The sequence below is a fragment of the Equus quagga genome, chromosome 2 (assembly GCF_021613505.1).
Source record: "Equus quagga isolate Etosha38 chromosome 2, UCLA_HA_Equagga_1.0, whole genome shotgun sequence".
Classification (NCBI taxonomy): domain Eukaryota; kingdom Metazoa; phylum Chordata; class Mammalia; order Perissodactyla; family Equidae; genus Equus; species Equus quagga.
The window spans coordinates 77,216,648-77,238,513 of NC_060268.1; the positions used below are offsets into that span (position 1 = coordinate 77,216,648).

The following is a 21,866-nucleotide window of genomic DNA, read 5'->3' on the forward strand; positions in this document are numbered from 1 at the left end:
AGTGTGGCGGGCATTTTCACCGGATCCGAGCTCCTCTGTCTACTTGGTTTCATGTTGTTGCTTCTTAGAGCAATCCAAGAGGCATCCTCATCCACCTGCTTCAAGAAGGAAGGCACAGAACACACGGAGACAAGGGAAAGGATAGTGATTAGTGGAGCTTGTTTGTGTTGGGCAGCCTGGCAAGCGAGTCTCAGCCACAGGACTGGGAGGAGCCTTCCCCAGGGCCTGCTTGGTTTCAGAACAGGGTCGGCGCCATGGTGCCCGTAACTATGTTGGCTCTGATGTTGGGACCATGGATGAATTGTTTTCTCAGCTGCTGCACAGCTGTCAGAAGCAGCCTGATGATTGACACCCACAGCCTTGCTCTGTCTTACCTTGGGGTCATTGATCAACAGGCATAAAACAATCCGTCTGGATTAGCAGTAATCCTAAACCACTCGTTCTGAAGGGTGGCTGTGTTATAGATGCTTCTATGTAAGTAATTCAGATAAGATAATTTAAACAAAAGATTCACTATTGACAGAGGGGAAAAATTGGTATAGGTTAAGAAAGAAAAAAGTTTCATGAGCTAATTTCTTTTGAATGCCACAGAAGTTCAGACCTTTATAGAGTTTGGTTCTGATGATTACAAAGAATACCAGTAATTGCTGCTACTTCATTTGAAGCTAGAGTCCTGGGATAGGGTGCAGAGTCCACCACAATAGCCTTCTCCTCCAGCCCTATCATGCTCAGCAAAAGCCTTTACTTCTTTTGAATGGCTTTTCTGTTACTTTTTCCATATATCACATATTAATTTTTATCACTTACATCTTACCTTCTCAATTAGCATTTTAAAAGAGTACTATTTTACTCAAAACATCCCAGTCTTGGGAAACACATTTTAAAAACCCAAATTTGGGCCCGGCCAAGTAGCATCGTGGTTAAGTTCGCATGCTCTGCTTTGGCGGCCCCAGGTTCACCAGTTTGGATCCTGAGCATGGACCTACATACCCCTCATCAAGCCACCCTGTGGTGGCATCCCACATGCAAAATAGAGGGAGATTGGTACAGATGTTAGCTCAGGGCCAATCTTCCTCACCGAAGAAACCCCCAAATTTACTGAGTTAAGATGCTAAATTCACCAGCAGTTCATTGTTTATGTCACTTGCCAAGAAGATGGAGGACCTGGCACAGTGATGCCCCTCCCCACACACCGGGGAAGGTGCCCTGTCGATGCTGCAAGACAGCCTCGGGGAAGCTGGCTGATCTGCAATGGCTGGCAGCCCCGCTGCTGGTGCAGTGAGAGCCTGAACGTCAGGGCTCAGCCTAGGACAGAGAAATGAGGAACTGAGATAACGAAGGAGTACAGAATAGATGTGCGTTCATTTCCTCAGTGCAGTGAGACAGTCTCCAGGCTGGCTGGGAGCACAAAGCTGACCCCAGCCTGCCATCCATCTGACTTCTCTTTCCTCAACTCTCAAGCAGGGGCGTAGACTAGATCATCCCTTGGGCCCTGTCTGTGCCTGGATTCTGGTAGGGACACCCAGCTGGTGCCAGGCAAGTCCAATACAGTCCCCCGCCCCATTGTGGTGAGGATCCTGGCCCACTAGGAGGTGGCCAGGCTGTGCCCCTCAGGTCCCTGTCACTATCCGTGGGGAAAACAGAGCTCCACCATAGAACAGCGATTTGAGAAAGCTGCTCAGTGTTGCTGGCTGTGAGGTGTCCTCCTCCTGGTAGTTTAGTGCTCAGGATCGTTGTGAATAAAGTGTTGATGTGCGTGGGATGTGTGTGCACGTGTACTGTGTACATGGGAGACTGAAACAGATGTGAAAAAACTAGTGAAAAGATCCGCTTGTTCAAGGCATATCTGTGTCTGGAAGGAAATATCATCTCTGTCACAGGGCTTCGGGGTAGGGACTTCCCTGCCTTTGGAACTCTACAGAAGCCCAGGGCTCATGTGGCCCAGGAAATCTGCAAAAATGGCCTTCATTCAGGTAGTGTTGCCTCTGGCCCAGCAGTCCGTCCCGGGCGCTCAGCTCCACGTTCTCAGTGCCTGATGTGGGCGTTCTGGGGCTGCCGGCTTTCCAAGGCACGTGGGCAGCCCCATCCGTTTGAGGGGCCTCTGTGTTGATTGGGGTGCCAGTCTTTACCTCCCACAGAACCTGCAGATGGGCAGTGCTATTCTCCCCAGGCCTAAAAGCCCCAGAGGGCACAATCCCTTCCCACCCTACGACAGCCTTGGGGGCAATAGAGGGCCAGATCTTCAGGACACAAAACCGCTGACCTCCTGAGAGGGGAAGGAAGCATGCTCTTCATTCTTTAATGAATACAAGAAGCCACTCATTCCTCAGGGGGGTTGTCCTGCTGCTTTCACCTGTACAAAGACTCAGAGATCATGGGTCTCTAGGTTTGGGAAGTACCAGCTGGCACCTGGCCCGGAAGCTCCCCACAGTGTGGGCTAGAGGGTGTCTGGGGTTCCAGTGAGTTTATGCGTGCAAAGGGCCGAGATGTATTGCATAATAGGGTAGTTACTGCATACACGGGAAATAGAAATATCTCTATAGGTCAGAAAATATTTAGAGAGTCGTTTGAGTTGTGGTGTTGAGTCTTGTCTCCGTGGGAGAATAATTGAATTGGAGCAAATCTGCCCAAGAAGTCATATGATGTGCAGAAGGCTTTGAAGGCTCCCAGAGTCAGCCCCCAGCTGAGTCCCGGGTCAGCTGAGAAAACTTGGCCAAGTTACTTGGCCCACTTGAGCCTCATTTTCTTCCACCTTAAAGTCAGAGATGTGTGACAGCTGCCAAACCAAGACAGATTCACCCAAAGCAAACCTGTGCCCGTGAAATGCCCCAGGCAGATACTGGACCTACTGCTGCAAACCACACAGATGAAATCCCTGCCCTGGAGGAGATTAAGTTCTAGTGGGGAGGAAAGACGATAAACAGGTCGACTGTAAATACGAAGTGAGTCGGCAAGGACTGCCATAGAGAAGTGAAGAAGCAAGGCAGGGGATGCGAAGTGAAAGGGGGAGACCAAGGCAGGCCTCCTGAGGGCAGGGTGGGTGGGGAAGGGAGCGATGGAGACATCGGCTCAGGTGTTCCTGGCAGAGGGAGCACTTTGAAAAGGCTTGGCCTGTTTAAGGAAGGCCAGGGGCACATGAGCGAGGGCTGGAGGAGTTGGAAAGGAAGGCAGGAGAGTAGTCGCCAGAGGCCCGGGGAGCCCTTGTGAGCCCTTTGGGCTTAACTGTCGATGGGATGTGCAACCCAGGGGGAATTTTGAACAAGGGAGTGACATGTTTGCATTCACATCTGACATCTCTGGCTGCTTTGTCAAAAATGGAGTATAGGGAGACTGCCCCAGTGGGATAGTGGTTAAGTTTGCACACTCTGCTTCAGTGGCCCAGGGTTCTTGGGTTTGGATCCCAGGTGCAGACGTACACACTGCTCATCAAGACATGCTGTGGCGGTGTCCCACATACAAAATAGAGGAACACCGGCACAGATGTTAGCTTAGGGACAATCTTCCTCAAGCAAAAAGAGGAAGACTGGCAATAGATGTTAGCTCTGGGCCAATCTTCCTCACCACCAAAAACAAAAAAAATCGTATAGGAAGGCAAGAGAAGAAGCAGGGAGGAGGCAGCTGCTTTGGTTGCAATGGGGTTGGGGTGGCTAGGGCTGTGGGGGTGGCGGTAAAAGTGCTAAGAAGTAGCTAGATGCTGAAGCAGGGTCTGTTTTAAAGATGGACCCACAGGACTTGCTGATGGGTTGGATGGGGGCTATAGCAGAGAGATAAGCATCTGGCATGACCTGAAGGATATTACCCCCAGCACTTAGGCAGAAGATGGTATGGTGCAGAGATATGCAGGCCCCTGGAGGAGGGGCAGCTTGAGGGGCGATGAAGAGACCCGTTGTAGCAGGCAAAGTCTGAGCTTCTGGTGAGACTTGTAAAGTTGCTGTTCAGTTGCACGTGTGAGTCTGGGGTTCAGGAGAGGCCTGGGCTAAGGATATAGATGTGGGAGTGAGCAATGTGAGAGGAAGTCCATGGGAAGGAATGAGCTCATCATAGGGACCTCCCATCAGGCCCCCAACACAGTTCTGTGCAATGTTGAGTGCCAGCTGGATGAGGGAGTCTGGAGCACAGACAGAAACATAAGGGAGACAGACCCAGAGCAAAGCTCACAGTCCATGGGAGGAAGCATGTGCAACGCACGGTGATGCCCAGAGAACAGGGATCAGTGGCCCTGGGTGGGTGGGAATTAAAAGAAATCACAGGGTCACATTTAGGGCAAGAATGTGCTCGTCTTTCGCCTAGAGAATTGTCATGTTTTGTTTTCTTTCATCTAAATGTCTTAGTGGGTGACAAGCAAAATGACATCTTATTTTAAACTGTGTGGTAACCATCTGTTACAAAGCTTAAGTTAATTGGTCCCATTGTCATGTATGAATCAGAGGAATGTTGCTTGGAAAAGGCAGAATAAGTGACTAATAAATAGCTCCTTACCCATAATACCACCTGCCTCCCTTGATGGTGTTCACCTGTGATTTTCTTCTTTACAGGAGCTCAAGTTTTTAAAAAAATATTGACAATGCCAGTTCCCATGTCTTTTTTCTGTTCTTAAGTGAAGTTCTTGTGGGGGAGATGTGAATGACTACTCCACCAAAGTTAGAAATAGGAGCATTGACCCAGGTTCTCAGTCACTCTGCTCATGTGAAGAATGCCTGTGTCTTGGGCATCCCGTTCTGGGTCCGGGGGAGGTGTTAGAATAGCATGGGGCGTATTTTAGTTCTCCAGAGGCTGGGAAGTGCTGACGTTTACCAGGCTGGGCCATCTTCCCAGGGTGGTCGCACCTGATTCACAGCCCCAGTATTGCTCTCAACGGGATAAGAGTCTTAACTTCTGGAAGCCAACTTAAATCAAACCACTAAGCCTTCTTTGCCTTCCATCTCCCCAGGCACATAATGTTTTGTCATGATTTAGTCACCTTCAAAGTGTGACTGAATATGTGAGCTAGACTGAGATTTAAAAACTGGTAAATTCCCCATAAGAAATTTGAGCAAAAGAAAGGTAGCATGGGGCCAGCCCAATGGCTTAAGTTCACGTATTCCACTTCAGCACCCTGGGGTTTGCAGGTTCAGAGCCCATGCGTGGACCTACACAGCACTCATCAAGCCATGCTGTGGCCATGTCCCACATACAAAATAAAGGAAGACTGGCACAGATGTTAGCTCAAGGACAATCTTCCTCACACACACAAAAAAAGGTAGTATGTTTAGGGAAGATGCCCTGTTTTAAATGGTATCAATTCTCAAATCTAGAAAGATTACTTCTAGGTGTACAAGATTCTTTCTAGATGAAAGATAACTTCTAGATATGCAGAATTACTTCCAGGTAAAAGATGGCTTCTATCTGTGCTGGTGAATTTTCACCCCCATAGCTCCTCTCCTGGGTTCAGAATCCTGGAATCACCATGACAAGGTGGAAAACCATGCCCCTGGGGGAGGGAAGCTGCTTGGGGTCTGACGTGAGCCAGCTTCTGTCTTGTTCAGCGTAGGTGCGTCCTTTTTGAGGTAGATGAGCAGTTAACGTGCTCAATTACTACTTGTTTAAGTTTTTGAGGGTAAGGAGGTACCAACTAATACTTACACGTGCTGGTTTCCAAGGAGTCCTCTCCCTGGACTAGGAGCATGGCATTAGTGACCAACCCTGTGACGTACTTTCTAGAAGGTAAACATGGTGGCATGCAGGAAGAGGAGGGAGAGGTAAGAATGAGAATTTGGGTGTGAACATTATCTGAATTGTAGAAAATGAACAATTTTTCAGGTGGCATTCCCACCCTGAAACTTTAGTGCTCTCCGTGTTTTATGGGAATTTCCAGGAAGCCGAGGCCGTGGGAAGGCCTTGAGTAATTGGAGAGAGCGCTATTTACATCGGATTTGTGAGGCCAGCAAGAAAGAAGAGGCCTATCTTCTAAAGGACGAGAGTGGAATCATACCAAAGGGACTGCTAGAAGTGTTGGAGTCTGTTTCTCACCTCTGGGCAGGATGGCCCCTCACCTGACCTGGAGTGACAGGCTCAGTGTTGTGCTTGTAAAGCAATGCCACTTTCTCCCTCAAGATCAGACAGTCACACTTTCTCTAAGTTATTCTGCTCCCCCTCTCCCCACCAGCACGGGGGGGTGGGGGGGGGCGGTGGCCTGAGGCCACTGGGACCGTGGATCCTGGGTTGGACTCAGTGCGTGTCCAACCAGCCTGAGCCAAGCACAGAGATGTGCTCCTGTCCCCCAAGGCTCACAGGCCAGAGGGGAGACACCCTTGCAACAGAGCCCAGGATGACGTGGGCAGTACACCATGAAATGGAGGAGGGAACCTGAGGACAAGGATTAAGCGTGCTTGGGAACACCACTGAAAAGAAGTGCCTATCAAAATCACTGGGAAGTGACGGCAGAAGGGGCAGGGAAGTGGTTCCTGTGCCACCAGTCAACTTCTCCAGGACAGAAGGGCGGTGACTGGACGTTGGTATGACTGCAGCAGAGAACGTGTGAACAGCGAGTCTGCTGTGGGTTCCCAAGAGGCTGCATGTCTTGAAGGAGGAGAGATAGCTTAGAAGTGACAATGGGGAACAGGGACACTCCAAGCCCCAGGCAATGAGGGTTATGCAGGAAACAGCTTCCATGGGGCTGGGGAGTCGCAGAGAAAGCGGCCTGCCTCTGCCTGCCCTCTGCCTCCCCCAGTTCTCTAGGCATCATGCAGAAGCACCAGAATGGAATTGAACCGAGGGGACCTTTCCCACCGTGAGTGATAGTGGTTAGTTCATGCTGCAGGCTGCTTGAGACTAGGAAGCAATTACATAGGGCGAGGACTGAGTCCCTCAAGTCCTGTCCAGGACGGGTTCTCTGACCACTGTGCCCCTGCTGTATGTCTTCTCTGGGATGTGGACATGCTCCCAGCCCCGGGCCACAGTGTTCTCTGTGCACCTTCCAGGAGCGGTCCGCTTTCCTTGTGACTTCAGGTGCTTCTCTGTGCATAGCTCCCCTTAGCACTGTGCACTTCAGGGACACACGTAAATGTGTCCTAGACACTTTCTAAGCACTCCTGGGATGGGAATGTGAAACGAATGGACAGAATTCCTATTTGAATGTCCTTTGGCTAAAGGACACTGCATCCATTTTCTATTGCTGCATAACAAATTACAACACATTTAGCAGCTCAGAACAGCACACAGTTATTATCTCAGAGTTTCTGTGGATCAGCAGTGTGTGCATTTTAGATGGGTCCTCTGCTCAAGGGCCTCTCAAGGCCAAATTCAGGTTGTCAGTGGTTGTGGCTCATCTGGAGGCCCAACTAGGGAAAGACCCACTTCTGAGCCCCTTGGGTTGTTGACAGAATTCAGTTCTTTGCAGCTTAATCACTGAGGCCCCAGTTTTCTTGATAGCTGTTGACCAGGGAAGCTCTCAGCTCCTGGAGACCACTCTAGAGACCTAGGTCCTTGCCACATGGCTCTCTTCACAACTCGGCAGTTTGCTTCTTCAAGACCAGCAGGAGAATCTCCCTCTCCTCTCTCTTCTCTCTGACTTCCACCTTCTCTAATCCCCAAACCCTCTTTTAAAGGCCTCGCCTGATTAGGTCAGGCCCACCCAGGATAATCGCCCTTTGATCACCTCAGAGTCAACTGAAAAGTCAACTAATTACATCTGCAAAACCCCTTCACTTTGCCAAGTAATGTAACCTAATTGTGGGAGTGTCATCCCATTATAGTCACAGGTCCCACCCACACTCAAGGAGAGGGGATTACACGGGTGTACACCAGGAGACAGGAATCTTGGGGCCACCTTAGAAGTCTGCCTGCCACAAATGCGGTGCTGTTATTTTCAATTTGACAGTGTGGCTATTCTAAAAGATCCAGGCTGAGAGATTAAATCTTGTGGAATATATTGTGATCAAGGGAATTCTCCCAGCTTCCCAGTGTGCCATCATTAACCATTTCACTTGGGTTGGTGTATTACCGTGCACTGTGGCTAGAGGCAGAGTGTGTGTTTGGGTTGAATTCTACTCTTGATGGTTTCAGATTGCAAACAACGTGTGTCTGAGCCCTCCAAGGAAACCATGCCCTCTTACTGGGCTCTCTTGAAAGATGTGGTCCTCTGGAGGGAGGCAGGGGTAGGCACTATGATAACTGTGCTTTTCGTATAGCACCTACTATGTGCTAGGTGCATTATGCGGCATTAATTACCTCCAGATCTCCCACATGATCTCCGCTGCACAGATAAGGAAGGGGAGACTCAGGGAGGCAGAGCAGCTCACCCGTGGCCCCCCAGCCTGTAAAACGGCAGAGCCAGAAGCCCCGGCTCTGGGCGCCTGCCCCTGCCCTATCCACTGTACCTCCTCAGCCCAGCTCAGAGCCATGGGCACTGTCACCCTTTCCCTCCGGCTATTTGCTGCCGAGTTTGCCATTCCAAATAATAATTGCATGATTTCTTGGGTTTTTTAGAAGAGTAAATCACCAATACCAGAGAAAATCCCCAAAGGATCCGTCTTGAGAAGCCAGTTATTAAGTAACACTGATGTCAGCCAGTCGTAGAAGGACATAGTGCTGACTGCAAGAGCGGCCACATTGCACACGGAGGAGAGTAAAGGGGCCCCACGAATTACACAGTCCCCAGTCTTGGCGTTTAGCGCTCCTCATTCTGACATGTGCTGACTGATCCCAGAGTCCCATAATATGCAGTGATAAATGAAGCTCCTGTGATAAATCTGGCTGAATAGATCTCACACCATCAAAAAATATTCATTAAGTCACTATTGCATCATCACTCTTCTTATTTTTATTTGCGTGGAAAAAAGAAAGTACTAAAAAGAATTCCATTTGGTAATCCAAGTATTAGAAGTGAAAAGCAAGTGAGGGGGTGACTAAGGAAGGGTTGGAGAAGAGAACTTTTAGATGACTTAAAAAGTGGTAAAACAAGATTGATGGTGGTGAGATCTGTGAGAAGCCAGTCTATCAGCAATTCTATGTAGAAATAAGAAAAATGTGATGTTAGAGTATGTTTTAGTGACAATATGTTAGTGATTTTGTGGCTTAGACTTGTGTTTATAGACTCAGTAAGCATCTAAGGTGCCCCTTCAATATTTCAGAAATGCATGTACTCTTTTGCATTTTATGGGGAAAATAATACGGAATGGAAGTATTTGCAGATCGGGATTTGCTGAAGCCCTTTCATCCAGCAAGCGCTGGCCCTCAGACATCTCAGCACCTGGATCTTTTCTTTAGCCTCCAAAATGGCTTTTGGAGTGCCAGCAGCTTCTAGCTCGCTCTCTCCCTCAAGGTAGTTTAAAGAGCCAGCCTCATCACCCTTTCATTTAACTCTTTATGGAAACAGAACACACATACAGAAAAGTGTACTCATTGTAAGTGCAGAACAAAACGCATTCTGTAACAATGACTCAGATCAAGAAAGCTGACTTCTAACAGCGTAGACTTTTTGTGGCCTCTTATTGAACTTTATCTAAATGGAATCATGAATGGGTTAGGCTTGCGGTATTTATCCATATTGTTAAATATAGTTTATTTATTCTCGTTGCTGTGTAGTATTGCAATGTGTGCATATGCTACAAAATATTTATCCATTGTATTGTTGAGGGACATTTGCTGTCTTAGTCCAGGCTGCCATAACGAAACACCATAGACTGGGGGCTTACACAGCAGAAATTTATTTTCTCACAGTTCTAGAGGCTGGAAGTCCCAGATCAAGGTGCAGGTCGATTCAGTTTCTGGTGGGAACTCTCTTCCTGACTTGTGGATGTCTTTTCATTTTAGTTATTGTGTTGAAAGTGTAGTGGTATTCACATAGTGGTTTTAATTTTTGTTTTCTAATGACTAATGAAGTTGGGTAAGTTTTTGTGTTACTGACCATTTGGATATCGTCTTTTGCCAGTACCTTTTCAGGAGTTTTTTGCCCCTTTTTACATTCATATTTTTGATTGATCTGTGGGGATTCCTTATGTATTCTGGATACGAGTCCTTTGTCAGATACACATTGCGAGTATCTTCACCCCCTCCGTGGGTTGCCTTTTCATTCTGACTGATTTTAGTGAATAAATTATCTTAATACTAAAATAGTTCAAGTTACCTTTTTTTTCTTTACTTTGGCAGATTCTGTTTTAGTGTAAGAAATCTTTGCTCACCTTGAGGTCCTGAAGAGAAAAGCTCCTGCTTTGCACATTTGAGTCTACAATCCACCTAAAAATGATTTTTATATATGGTATGACGTGTGCTGAAAGTCCGTTTGCCCATATATTTATCCACCTGACCTGGTACCCTTCATTGAAACCATCCTTTCTCTATTATACTAGTGTGACCTTTGAGATAAAGCAGGGAGCTGTATGTGGGGCTGATTTTGGACTCTCTTCTGTTCCGTTGGTTTATTTGTCTGTCTTGAGAACAAAATGACCATGGTTTTATAAAAGTCTTACATAATTTTATAAGTCTCACTAAGGCATACAGCTTTGTTTTTCTTCTTAATATTTGTCTTTGCTATTCTCAGCCTTGGCATTTGCATATATATTAACTTATATGGAATCTATGTAGATTAATTATATATATAAAATATATAATGGAATCTATATGTTAACTCCATATAAATTAGTCTGTAGATCAATTGAGACAAAATTGATGTCTTTACAATATTAAGTCTTATAATCCATGGTCATGGCATGTTCCTTAATTTCTTTTACAAATACTTGTAGTTTTCAAAAGTCTTGAACATTATTCATTAGATTTATCTCTATGCATTTGATATATTTTTTGGTATTGTAAAACACATCTTTTCTAAAATGCCAGCAACAACTGAGATATAGATATACAATTGATTTTTATTTATTGATCTTGTATTCTGGAACCTTTCTAAATTTGCTTATAAATTCTAGTAGTTTATAGATTCTTTTCCACTTTCTGGGTTCATAATATATAAACTAAAAAGGATGATAATTTTATGTTTTCCTTTCCAATCCTTGTAGATTTTTTCCTTTCTTTTCCTTGCTTTGTCACATAAGCTAGGCCCTCCAAGAGATGTTTGAAATGGAGAGGTAATAGTGGACATTTTTGACTAGTTTCCAATCTCAGAGGGAAACTTGCATTGTTACACCATTAAATAGGATCTTAGCTCTAAGATTTTTATAGATACTTTATATCAGATTAAAGCAGTTACCTTCTATTCCTAGTTTGCTAAGCTTTTTTCTTTCATGAATGGTGTTGAAAGGTATCAATTGTTTTTTCTGCATCTATTAAAATGATTACATGATTTCCTTCTCTTTTTTTCTGTAATTACTAAAACATTGATTGGTTTTTGAATGTTTACCCACTCTTACACCCCTGTAATAAACCCATTTAGTCTTGATATTATCTTTTCTATGTATCACTAAATTTGATTTGCTAATATTTTGATTAGGATTTTGACATCTGTGTTCATGAGAAATATTGATCTTTCACTTTCTGTAACTTCCACATTGGGTTTTGGCATCAAGATTATTCTGACCTAATGGAAAGAGTTATAAAATCTCTCCTCTGTTTCTGTTCGATGGAAGAGTTTCTATAAGATTAGTGTTATATCTTCTTTAAATGATTGGAAAAATCCACCATGAGACCATGTGATCATGGAGTTGCATTTTGTGTGCATTTTAAAATAACAGATTCAATTTCTTTAAAAGAATTTGGACTATTTTAAAATATTTATTTCTTCTTATGTCATTTTAAAAATGTTTTTGAGGAATTTTTCTATTTTATCTACATTGCCAAATTTATTGTTGTTAACATTTATTGTCTTTGAATGTCTGTAGGATCTGTGGTGATGGCCCCTTTTTCATTTCCCATGTTGATACTTTGTAATTTCCTTTTGTTTTCATTAATAATGTTGCTAGAGACTTACAAATTTTATTAATCTGTTCAAAGAACTTTTTTGGCCTCTATTGCCTTTTTTCCTGTATATTTATTTCCTGTTTCATTAAACCTCTACTCTTACCTTTATTTTTTTTCTTTCCATCTTCTTTCTTTGGGTAACATATGCCGTTCTTTCTGGCTTCATGAGATGGAAACCTCTGTCGTTATATCTTCTTTGGCAGTATGCTACAATGCTGTAAATGCTACAAAGCCATAAAAGTCTTTCTATGTAGTGCTTTAGTTAAATCTTACAATTTTTGATAGGTTATTCTTATCATTCAATTTAAAACGTTTTTGAATTTCTCTTGTAATTTTTCTTTGATTCATAGATTGTTTATAAGTATATTGCTTAATGTCCAAGAAAACGGGGGGGGGGGGGTTTAGTGTTTTTTTCTATTTTAATTCTGTGATCAGAGAGTATGCAATGAATGATTTCAAACATTTAAAATTTGTTGAGACTTGCTTTATGACCCAGCATATGATGAAGTTTGAGAAATATTTCATAGACACTTGAAAAAAATTTGAATTCTGCCCTTCTCAGGTATAGTGTTTTATATACATTATATCAAGTTCGTTGACTTTGTTGTTCAAATCTTCTCTGTCTTTAACTGAGTTTTTGTTCACTTGTTCTACCATCTATTGAAAGAGGTCTATTAAAGTCTCCCCTAAGATTGTGGGTTTCTCTATTTCTCCTTTAATTCTGTCAACTTTTTCTTTATATACGTGGAAGGGATGTTATTGGGTGCATACAGATTTAGACATGTTATGCCATCCTGATGTGATATAACTTTAGGTTTGTTTTTAGGTGCAGGCTTGCTTTTGTTGGTATGAAAATTCCATTATTTTACATTGGTATTTGAGGGATGTTTCTAGGCTTTGCAGGTCACATAACGTTTCTATCAAATATTTATTCTCTTTCTCTTATACCTTCCCAAACATCATATTCTCTCTCCACACACACCCCCCCCCAACTTCTCACCTTTTGAATATGTAAAAAAAACATTCCTAGTTTGCAGGCCATACAGAAATAGGCCCCTGGCCAGATTTGACCTATAGGCCAAAGTTTACTGACTCCTGATCTATATTATTTTCTTAGTTCTGCTTTGTATTTATTTACTGTCCTTTTCTAACTTCTTGAGATAAATATTGAATTCATTAATTCTTAACCTTTCCTCTTTTTTCTTATAAGCATTTAAGGTTATTTGTTTTCCTTTGATTACTATTTTGGCTACATCCCACAAGTTTTGAAATGTGGTATTTTTGTTATCATACAGTTCTAAAATATTTTCTAATTTTCACTTTAATTTATTCTTTGACCCATGAATTATTTGAAGTGTTTATTGATTTCTAGCTTAATTGTTTTGTGGTCAGAGAGCATGATCTTTATGATTTGAAATTTGTGGAGGGGCCAGCCTGGTGGCACAGCGGTTAAGTTCGCATGTTCCACTTTGGCAGCCCAGGGTTCCCTGGTTCGGATCCCAGGTGCGGACATGGCACTGCTTGTCAAGCTATGCTGTGGCAGGTGTCCCACATATAAAAGTGGAGGAGGATGGGCATGGATGTTAGCTCTGGGACAGTCTTCCTCAGCAAACTGAGGAAGATCGTCAGCAGATGTTAGCTCAGGGCTAATCTTCCTAAAAAAAAAAAAAAAGTAGCACAAAATAAAAAGGACTTTGTTGAGACTTTTGCTTTATGATAAGGCCCAGAATATGGTCATTTTTTTTTAATGTTCCGTGTGTGCTTGAAAAGCATATAGGCTTCTATTGTGGGCTGTTTTATGTATGTCCATTTGGTCACTTATTATGTTTTTCAAATCTCTCTCTATATTTTTTTACTTGTTCTCCTAATTACTGAGAGAGATGCATTAGAATTTACTATTGTGATTGCGTATTTATCTATACTTCCGTTTATTTTTAATCATGTGTAAATCTAAGGCTATGTTATTAGATACAGCAACTAAACTTATATCTTTGTCATGCATTGAGTTGCTGAACATTATGAAGAGTGCCTATTCAACTCTAGCAGTGCTTTTTTGCCTCTTAGTTTATTTTATCTGATTTTATTACAGTTACCCAACTTTCTTTAGGGTAAAGTTTGCCTGTTGCACCATTCACCATCCTTTTACCTTTAGCACTTTTGTGTTCCCGTGTTTTAGATGTATGTTTTGTAAACAGCATGTAGTTGATTTATTCCTAAAATCAATTTGACAACTTTTCTCTTTAACAACTGTGTTTATTTTTAGTGTAACCACTTTTTGTCCCTGTTCTGTATAGGGTTTTTTCTCCCCTTACAAGCCCTCTTTTAAATCAATTGAATATTTTTTAATCATTTCATTCTTTTCCTCTACTAGTTTTGAAGTTATACACTCTCTTTCTATCACTGAGAGATTACCCTAAAAAATATAACATGCGTATGAATCCCATCTCAAACTAATCAGCATCTTCACCTACACCCGTACAATACAGGGACCTTGGACTAGTCTGATTTTATTCACTCCCCATTTCCTGACTTATAAGTTATTGTCATTTATTTTAATTCTATACTTTTAATCTCGTCAGACTTTATTATCATTGTTTTATACAGTCAGTGTTCATTTACATTTACCCATATATTTGCCATGTTTGTTTCTCTTCATTTCTTACTTGTATATCAGACCTTCGTTCTGTTTGAAGTTCATCCTTTAGAATTTCCTTGGATGAGTGTCTACTGCTTTAACTCTGTCAGTCTTTATTAGTCTTAAAATGTGTTTGCTTTACCCCCATTTTTGAAAAACTTTTTTTTTTTAAGATTTTATTTTTTCCTTTTTCTCCCCAAAGCCCCCCGGTACATAGTTGTATATTCTTAGTTGTGGGTCCTTCTAGTTGTGGCATGTGGGATGCTGCCTCAGCATGGCTCGATAAGTGGTGCCATGTCCACACCCAGGATTCGAACCGACGAAACACTGGGCCCTGCAGCGGAGCGCGCGAACTTAACCACTCGGCCACAGGGCCAGCCCCTGAAAAACATTTTTGCTGGACATAGTGTCCCAGGTTGCCAGTTATTTTCATTCAGCACATTGAAGATATTATCCCATTGGCTTCTGTTTTCTATTGTTTGTTTTGAGGCGTTAGCTGTCCGTCTGCCACTCCTTTGAAGATAATCTTTTTGTTTTTTTAATTCTGCTTTCAGATCTTTTCTCTGTCTTATATTGTGCAGTTTCACCAGGACATGTCAAGGAATAAATTAATCTTATTTTTATTGCTTGGAATGTCTTAGACTTATTAAATCTGAATTTATTTCTATATATTTCTTCTGAAAACATTCTCAGTTAGGATATCTTCAATATTGCCTCTGATTCATTCCTTTCTGAATTTCAATTAGACAATGTTAGACCTTTTCAGTCTATCCTTTCATGTCTTATAGCCTCTCGTTAATGTTCTCTCTTTTTTTCCCTCTTAATTGCATTCTGGATAATTTCTTCTGACTTATGTTTGTGTATATTAATTTTTTCTTCAACACTGTCTAATATAATATTAAACTGTTTCTGAGTTTTTCATTTTAATATCTTTCTTTTTTTCATTTTATTTCCAAATCTGCTTCTGATTCTTCAGTCGTTTTGTTTCATTCTTTTATGTTTATCTCTACTGAAGGACCACTTTTTTTAAAATTTCCAATCCATTCTGAACTGATATTTCTATAAAATTCAGTAAAAATGTTGCAGCAAGGCCCATTGCCGTAAAAGCTCCTAAACAGTTCCTCTCACTTCCTGTCCTCGCCTCCTGGTGCACCAGCAGACCTCATCAAGCAGCACTGGCAGTCTGCGTGAGAAGAGCTTCTCGCAGACCTTTCCTCTGTGAGTGCAAACGCAACGGTGTTCACCCCCAGGATCACCTTAGTATGTGAAGGTAGTTTTTAAGCCAAAGGGTTTTGGTTCATTCATTCATTCACTCGTTAGTTTATTCACAGATACATCCCTTGATTTAACCCAGGGTTTTGGACCTGTTTTGATAAAAAGACATATATGATGCTTTCTGTATGCCAAGTCCTGTTTTAAGTGCTTCCCAAATATTAATATGTTGTTCATAAAAATTCTGTTATATCAATACTATTCACGTTTTTCAGAAGAGCTAAAGAGGTTTAGTAACTTGTCCAAGGTCACACTGCTAAGAAGTAGTAGAACTAAGATTTGAACTCAGAAAGTCTAGCTCTGGAGTCCCTGTGCTTAACCTGCTGGCTACCAGTCTGAGCCCTTGACTGTCTTAGATATTTAGATACTCAGTTCTGCAAGTGTAGGTTTTCCAAAGCCTACTTTATGGCTGAATAATTCATTTCCTCCCTATTGTCAATGTGAAACAATTGGTCATTATTGCAGAGAGCTCTGAATTGGGAAGGATGAGCGCGTCTCCTGCCCCCTTTGTGGACAGAAAGGTGACTGATTAACATGTCTTCCCTGAAAAGGATGATGATTTATTAATGCTGTCTGCATGGGTGCAAAAGGGGATTACCATGAGACACATCAGAGAAGTCACCTGTAAGCTTCAGGGCTTTGTACCTCTGAAAAATTTGAAAATTACCAAACCGTAAAAATTCCAACTCATCTACTAAATAGGAGATAAATGCAATCAAACTAAATAACTGCATCAGTTAGATTCCCCCAAAGGGTCTTTAACTGAATTCAACCAATTTTTTAAAACTTAAACAGGACAAATGAGTTAATTTACATAGAAATTGTCTTTGGCACCAGAACAGAATGTCTCCATTTATAAGTGTAATACTGTGGAACAAACCAACATGGCAGTCTTTTTGCTTTGAACATTTTCAAATCTACAGGAAAGTTGAAAGATTAGTGTCTATGTATCTTGCACCAAGAATCACCAATTTTCAGAGTTTTGTCACAGTTGCTTTCTCTCCCTTTGTATATATCCATAACTTTTTTCTGAACCATTTTAATGTGTATTGCAAGTATGTATCATCTGAAAATTGTCCTATAAAACCAGAACATTTTCACTCCTAAGAAAAATAGCATAAACTTAATATGCTATCTAATATAGAACCTATATTCACATTTTCCCAATTAGCCCCAAAATCTCATTTATAATTTTTTTTCACTGCAAGACCCAATCAAGATTTCTACATTGCATTTGGTTGTATCTCTTTAGTCTTTTTTAGAGAATATTCCCCTATCTTTTCTTTTGTTTTTTGTGATAATGGCTTTTTTAAGAGTCCCAGCCGATTATCCCATATCCCATTCTTGAATGACTCAGTGGGATTCATTCCCTGCCACCTCTCCCTAGGGACCACATGACCCTGGCTCACCCTCCCAATTTCTGGAATAAGGAGAGGTCAGAGCAGTGGACCCTGTCTGATCTGTGTCCTCTATGGGGAAAGAAAAAGGAGGAGCCTACCTTGCAGGAACACTGGTGGTCCCAGAGAGTGGGACCACCACAGACTCTTGGGAGATAGACAGAGATAGAGGGGGAAAGAATAATGGGAGGAGGGAATATGGGAGAGAAGGAAGTAGTATGGTTTTGATTTGGAAACCAGACGCATAGGAATAAGACTTGTGCACAGCATGTGTTTGTCAATGTCTAATGGTATAATTTATCTGTTTTCATGTTATATCATGAAAAAGTTACTCAGTTCTTGTAGTGGTGCTTCTGAGGAGGGAGGAATGAGAACAAAAATCAGGGAGACACGTAAAGGGAACTTCAACTTGATCTTTAGGGTTTTTTTCTTTTACATAGAAAGGAATAAGCTGAAGCAAATATGACAGAGAGTTGGCATTTGCTTGGTTCTGGGTGATGGGTATGTTGTTTTCATCACTTTTAAAAATTTTCATAGAAAAATTAGAATGAGAGAAACAAGCAAGAGAGGGTGAAGGCAAGAGCCAGAAAGGGAGAATGGGTGACCCTTGTTTCTGTAAGGAGGCATGGTAGAAAGACTGGTCTGTGGCTTCAGACAAATGTCGACTTGAGCTTCCGCTCTACTACGTATTGAAGAGAATATTTTTTGAAATCATACCAGCTCAGAGAAGTTAAAACTGGCTTGCCACAAACAACCACATCCGACTAAATTAAACCAGGCTTGATCTTGATCTGCTTTTGCCCTGGATGAGCAATGGCTCCTTTACAATACCGTGCACCATGGGCATGTTTATGCACTCTCTGAGCCTCAGTTTCCTCATCTGTAAAATGGAAATATGCATCCCCACACAGAGCTGGGTGATTTATTGTGGGTCCTGCAGTGAGCAGGAGAGGCACTAACCCAGCCCACAGGAGCTTCAGCTGTGACTCCATCATTATCCCACATAACACACACAACAGTAAGTCTGGAGACAGAGAAGTTTGTGGCTGGGCTGGCAGCTCCACAGTATCATCAGGACCCAGGCACACCCAACTTCCTGCTCTTTTCTCTTTAGCGGGTCAGTGCTGTCTCCATTCAGGTACAGCATGCCTGTAGATGCATCTGGCGACATATCCTCACACACCATGGTCCAGAGCAGTGAGGGAGAGGCCCTGTCTATGACCCTTTTTTTTTTTTTTAAGATTTTATTTTTTTCCTTTTTCTCCCCAAAGCCCCCCAGTACATAGTTGTATATTCTTGGTTGTGGGTCCTTCTAGTTGTGGCATGTGGGACGCTGCCTCAGCGTGGTCTGACGAGCAGTGCCATGTCCGCGCCCAGGATTCGAACCAACGAAACACTGGGCCGCCTGCAGCGGAGCGCGTGAACTTAACCACTTGGCCACGGGGCCAGCCCCTGTCTATGACCCTTTTGAGGGATGAGCACCACTTTCCCGGTAGCTGCCACCACCGATTTCCTCTTACATCTCAGGGCCAAGTGACAGCATGTGGCCACACTGACACCATGGAATTGCACAGATTGTCTTGAGCCTATCAACATTTCCTCCACAGGGCAGGAAAGGAATCTCATCTCACCTGAGAAACACCAGGCAGAGCAGGGCTCTGTGAGCAAGGATGGGAGGGAAAGTCTATTGGGTGGGCAAACCACAGAGTCTTCCCGTAAATGTGGACCATGTGCCTCATTAGGTCATCCCCTGTACCCCCTCCCCCACCCCTCCCACCCCAGTTTCTCGACTAACACCCCCTGCACCTTCCCACTCTTGCAAAGAGCCACTACCAGCTTAGATCCAATTCAAAGGATGAATGAGGCCGGTCCGCCTTGATATTAAATGTGTCAGGCTCTCAGGTGTTACAGCCACTATGTTCAGTTTTATGCCTTGTAAGCAAGAATCTTCTAATTTTCCTCCACTTTGAGGCAACCCAGTTTTAATATCTCCCAGCCTGGATGTTTATAAAAAGGCTTTGTAAAAGTCAGTTGAGACGGGTTGCTATTTCACAGCCTAGAAAAAAAGAAGTTACCAAGTGATGGCATGTTACTTCTGATTATGTCTCCAACAGGCCATTCAGTAGCACCATCAATTAAAGCCTTTAATTGCATTTCTCATTTAGCTTTGATAAGATGACTTCCAAGGGGTGAGAATATACCAATTTGTTAGCATAAACATTAGCGTCTTCATATAATAGATGCTTGTCTATTTAATTTTGTAGTGTTAATTTTAATACATGTTTTCATTTAGAATTAAGGGTACAGTTATTTTATATTAATAAAACCACTTATTAAAATGAAATTACTGAATCTTAACCAAAAAGCTCTGTAGAGAAGATAGGTATCCAGTTTAAACAAAGTACTGGTAAGGTTTATTATATTAAACTTTGTTAATATGGTAATCTATTCAGAAATAATTCTCTGGCTCTGAACTAAACATACTTTTGAGGGTTTTAATTTCTAGCGTTACTTGCAGTCCTTGTCCTTCATGTTTCATTACTTATTACTGAAAGCAGTCAAATTTTTTATCAAAACTAATTTTTTTTCTTATTTCCCTTTCTTTTTTATTTTATTTTTTTATTGCAGTAACATTGGATTATAACATTATGTAGCTTTCAGATGTACATCGTAATATATTTCGAATTCTGTATAGATTACATCATGTTCACCACCCAAAAACTAATTATAGTCCATCCCCTCACATGTGAGCCAAATCTACCATTTTGCCCTCCACCCTCCGCCCTTCCCCCATGGTAACCACCAATCCAATCTCCGTTGCTATGTGTTTGTTTGTCATTGTTTTTATCTTCTACTTATGAGTGAGATCATACGGTATTTGACTCTCCCTCTGACTTATTTCACTTAGCATAATACCCTCAAGGTCCATCCGTGTTGTCACACATGGCCAGATTTCATCATTTCTTATGGCTGAGTAGTATCCCATTGTGTATATATACCACATCTTCTTTATCCATTCGTCCCTTGATGGGCACCTAGTTTGCTTCCAAATCTTGGCTATTGTGAATAATGCTGCAGTGAACATGGGGGTGCATATATCTTTATGCATTTGTGTTTTCAAGTTCTTTGTATAAATACCCAGCAGTGGGATAGCTGGATCATATGGTAGATCTATTCTTAATAATGACAGATGGCTTGTTGAAACATAAATAATATGATGCCCCTCCAACTGTTCTAGTTCTGTTAGTATTATTCTCTTTCTTAAAAAAAAAAAAAAATTGCGGCCAGCCTGGTGGAACACCAGTTAAGTTCACATGTTCTGTTTCAGCGGCCCGGGGTTTGCCGGTTCGGATCCCGGGTGCAGACCTATGCACCGCTTGTCAAGCCATGCTGTGGCAGGCGTCCCACATATAAAGGAGAGGAAGATGGCCACAGATGTTAGCTCAGGGCCAGTCTTCCTCAGCAAAAAGGAGGAGGATTGGTGCTGGATGTTAGCTCAGGGCTAATTTTCCTCAAAAAAAAAAAATCAATTAAATGTTGTCACAACTTCTTGGAAATATCTATTATAAACATTCTCACTTGATTGGAACCCCACAAAGAGTTGAAGACCCCAAGAGATGACTGTTATAATTCAGCCCCCAAATAAAAAAGTATATGTCACTAGTAGTTTCACATAACATTAGAAACACAAGATGAAACCATTCATAGGCTTGAAGCCATTTTTTGAACAATTTTAATATAATCTAAGACATGTAAGATGATGTTTGTGTCACACAATTTGTAAGATAACATCATCAGATGAGCCAAGCTGTAAAGCCTTTTCATATATACTTTCTCGTGAAAAGTAGTTCTGAGCTCAAGCACACCCCCAACACTGCCAGGGAGAATGGAGTCTTCTGTCTCCACCATCATGGAGATGCTCCTGCGTTCTTCACCCAATTTCCCTCCTGTTCCCTATCTTCCCCTGCTTTTGGTTTTTGCCTCATTTTGGTGTACGGTGCCCCTTGGTATCCAAAGGGGATTGGTTCTAGGAACCCCCAAAGATACCAAAATCCGTGGATGCTCAAGCCTCTTATATGATAGGACGTAGTACAATGAACACAGTGGGGCCTTCCATATCTGTGGGTTTCACATCCATGGATTCAGCCAACTGCAGATCAAATCAGTGGATGCAAAACCCATGGATATGGGGGGCTGACTAGTACATCCTCCAGAAATTCTCCCTGAGAAGGAGTGAATGAGGATGTCGTGACCCACGTTCACTAGAAAACAGAGCCTGAAGCAACTGTTAAGTGCTGATTCTTTATTTCGGAGATGCAATCCTAGATTTGTTAGCAACTAGTTTTGTTGAGAAATAAGTCTCATAGGAACATTCTTGTACAAGTCTTATGTTTTCATTTCTCTTTGGTAAATACCCAACCATAGAATTGCTGAATCATATGGTAAGTGTATGTTTAACTGTATTAGAAATCGCCAAAACATTTCCAAAATCATCATGCCATTTTACATTCCCAGGAGCAAAGTAGGAAAGTTCCAGTTGCTCCATATCCCCAACATTTGGTGTTTTCAGTCTTTTTAATATTACCGCTCTGGCAGGTATGAGGAGATGACGTATTGTGGTTTTAATTTGCATTTCGTTGATGACTGATAACATTGAGCATCTTTTATGTCCT

The 21,866-nt window shown here is 42.3% G+C and overlaps 1 protein-coding gene across 1 annotated transcript in view; it reads left to right on the plus strand.

Moving 5' to 3' along the window:
- Positions 1-21,866, plus strand: part of OTUD7A (OTU deubiquitinase 7A) — a 383,700-nt gene that overhangs the window by 290,138 nt on the left and 71,696 nt on the right. The gene's annotated exons all lie outside the window — the stretch shown is intronic.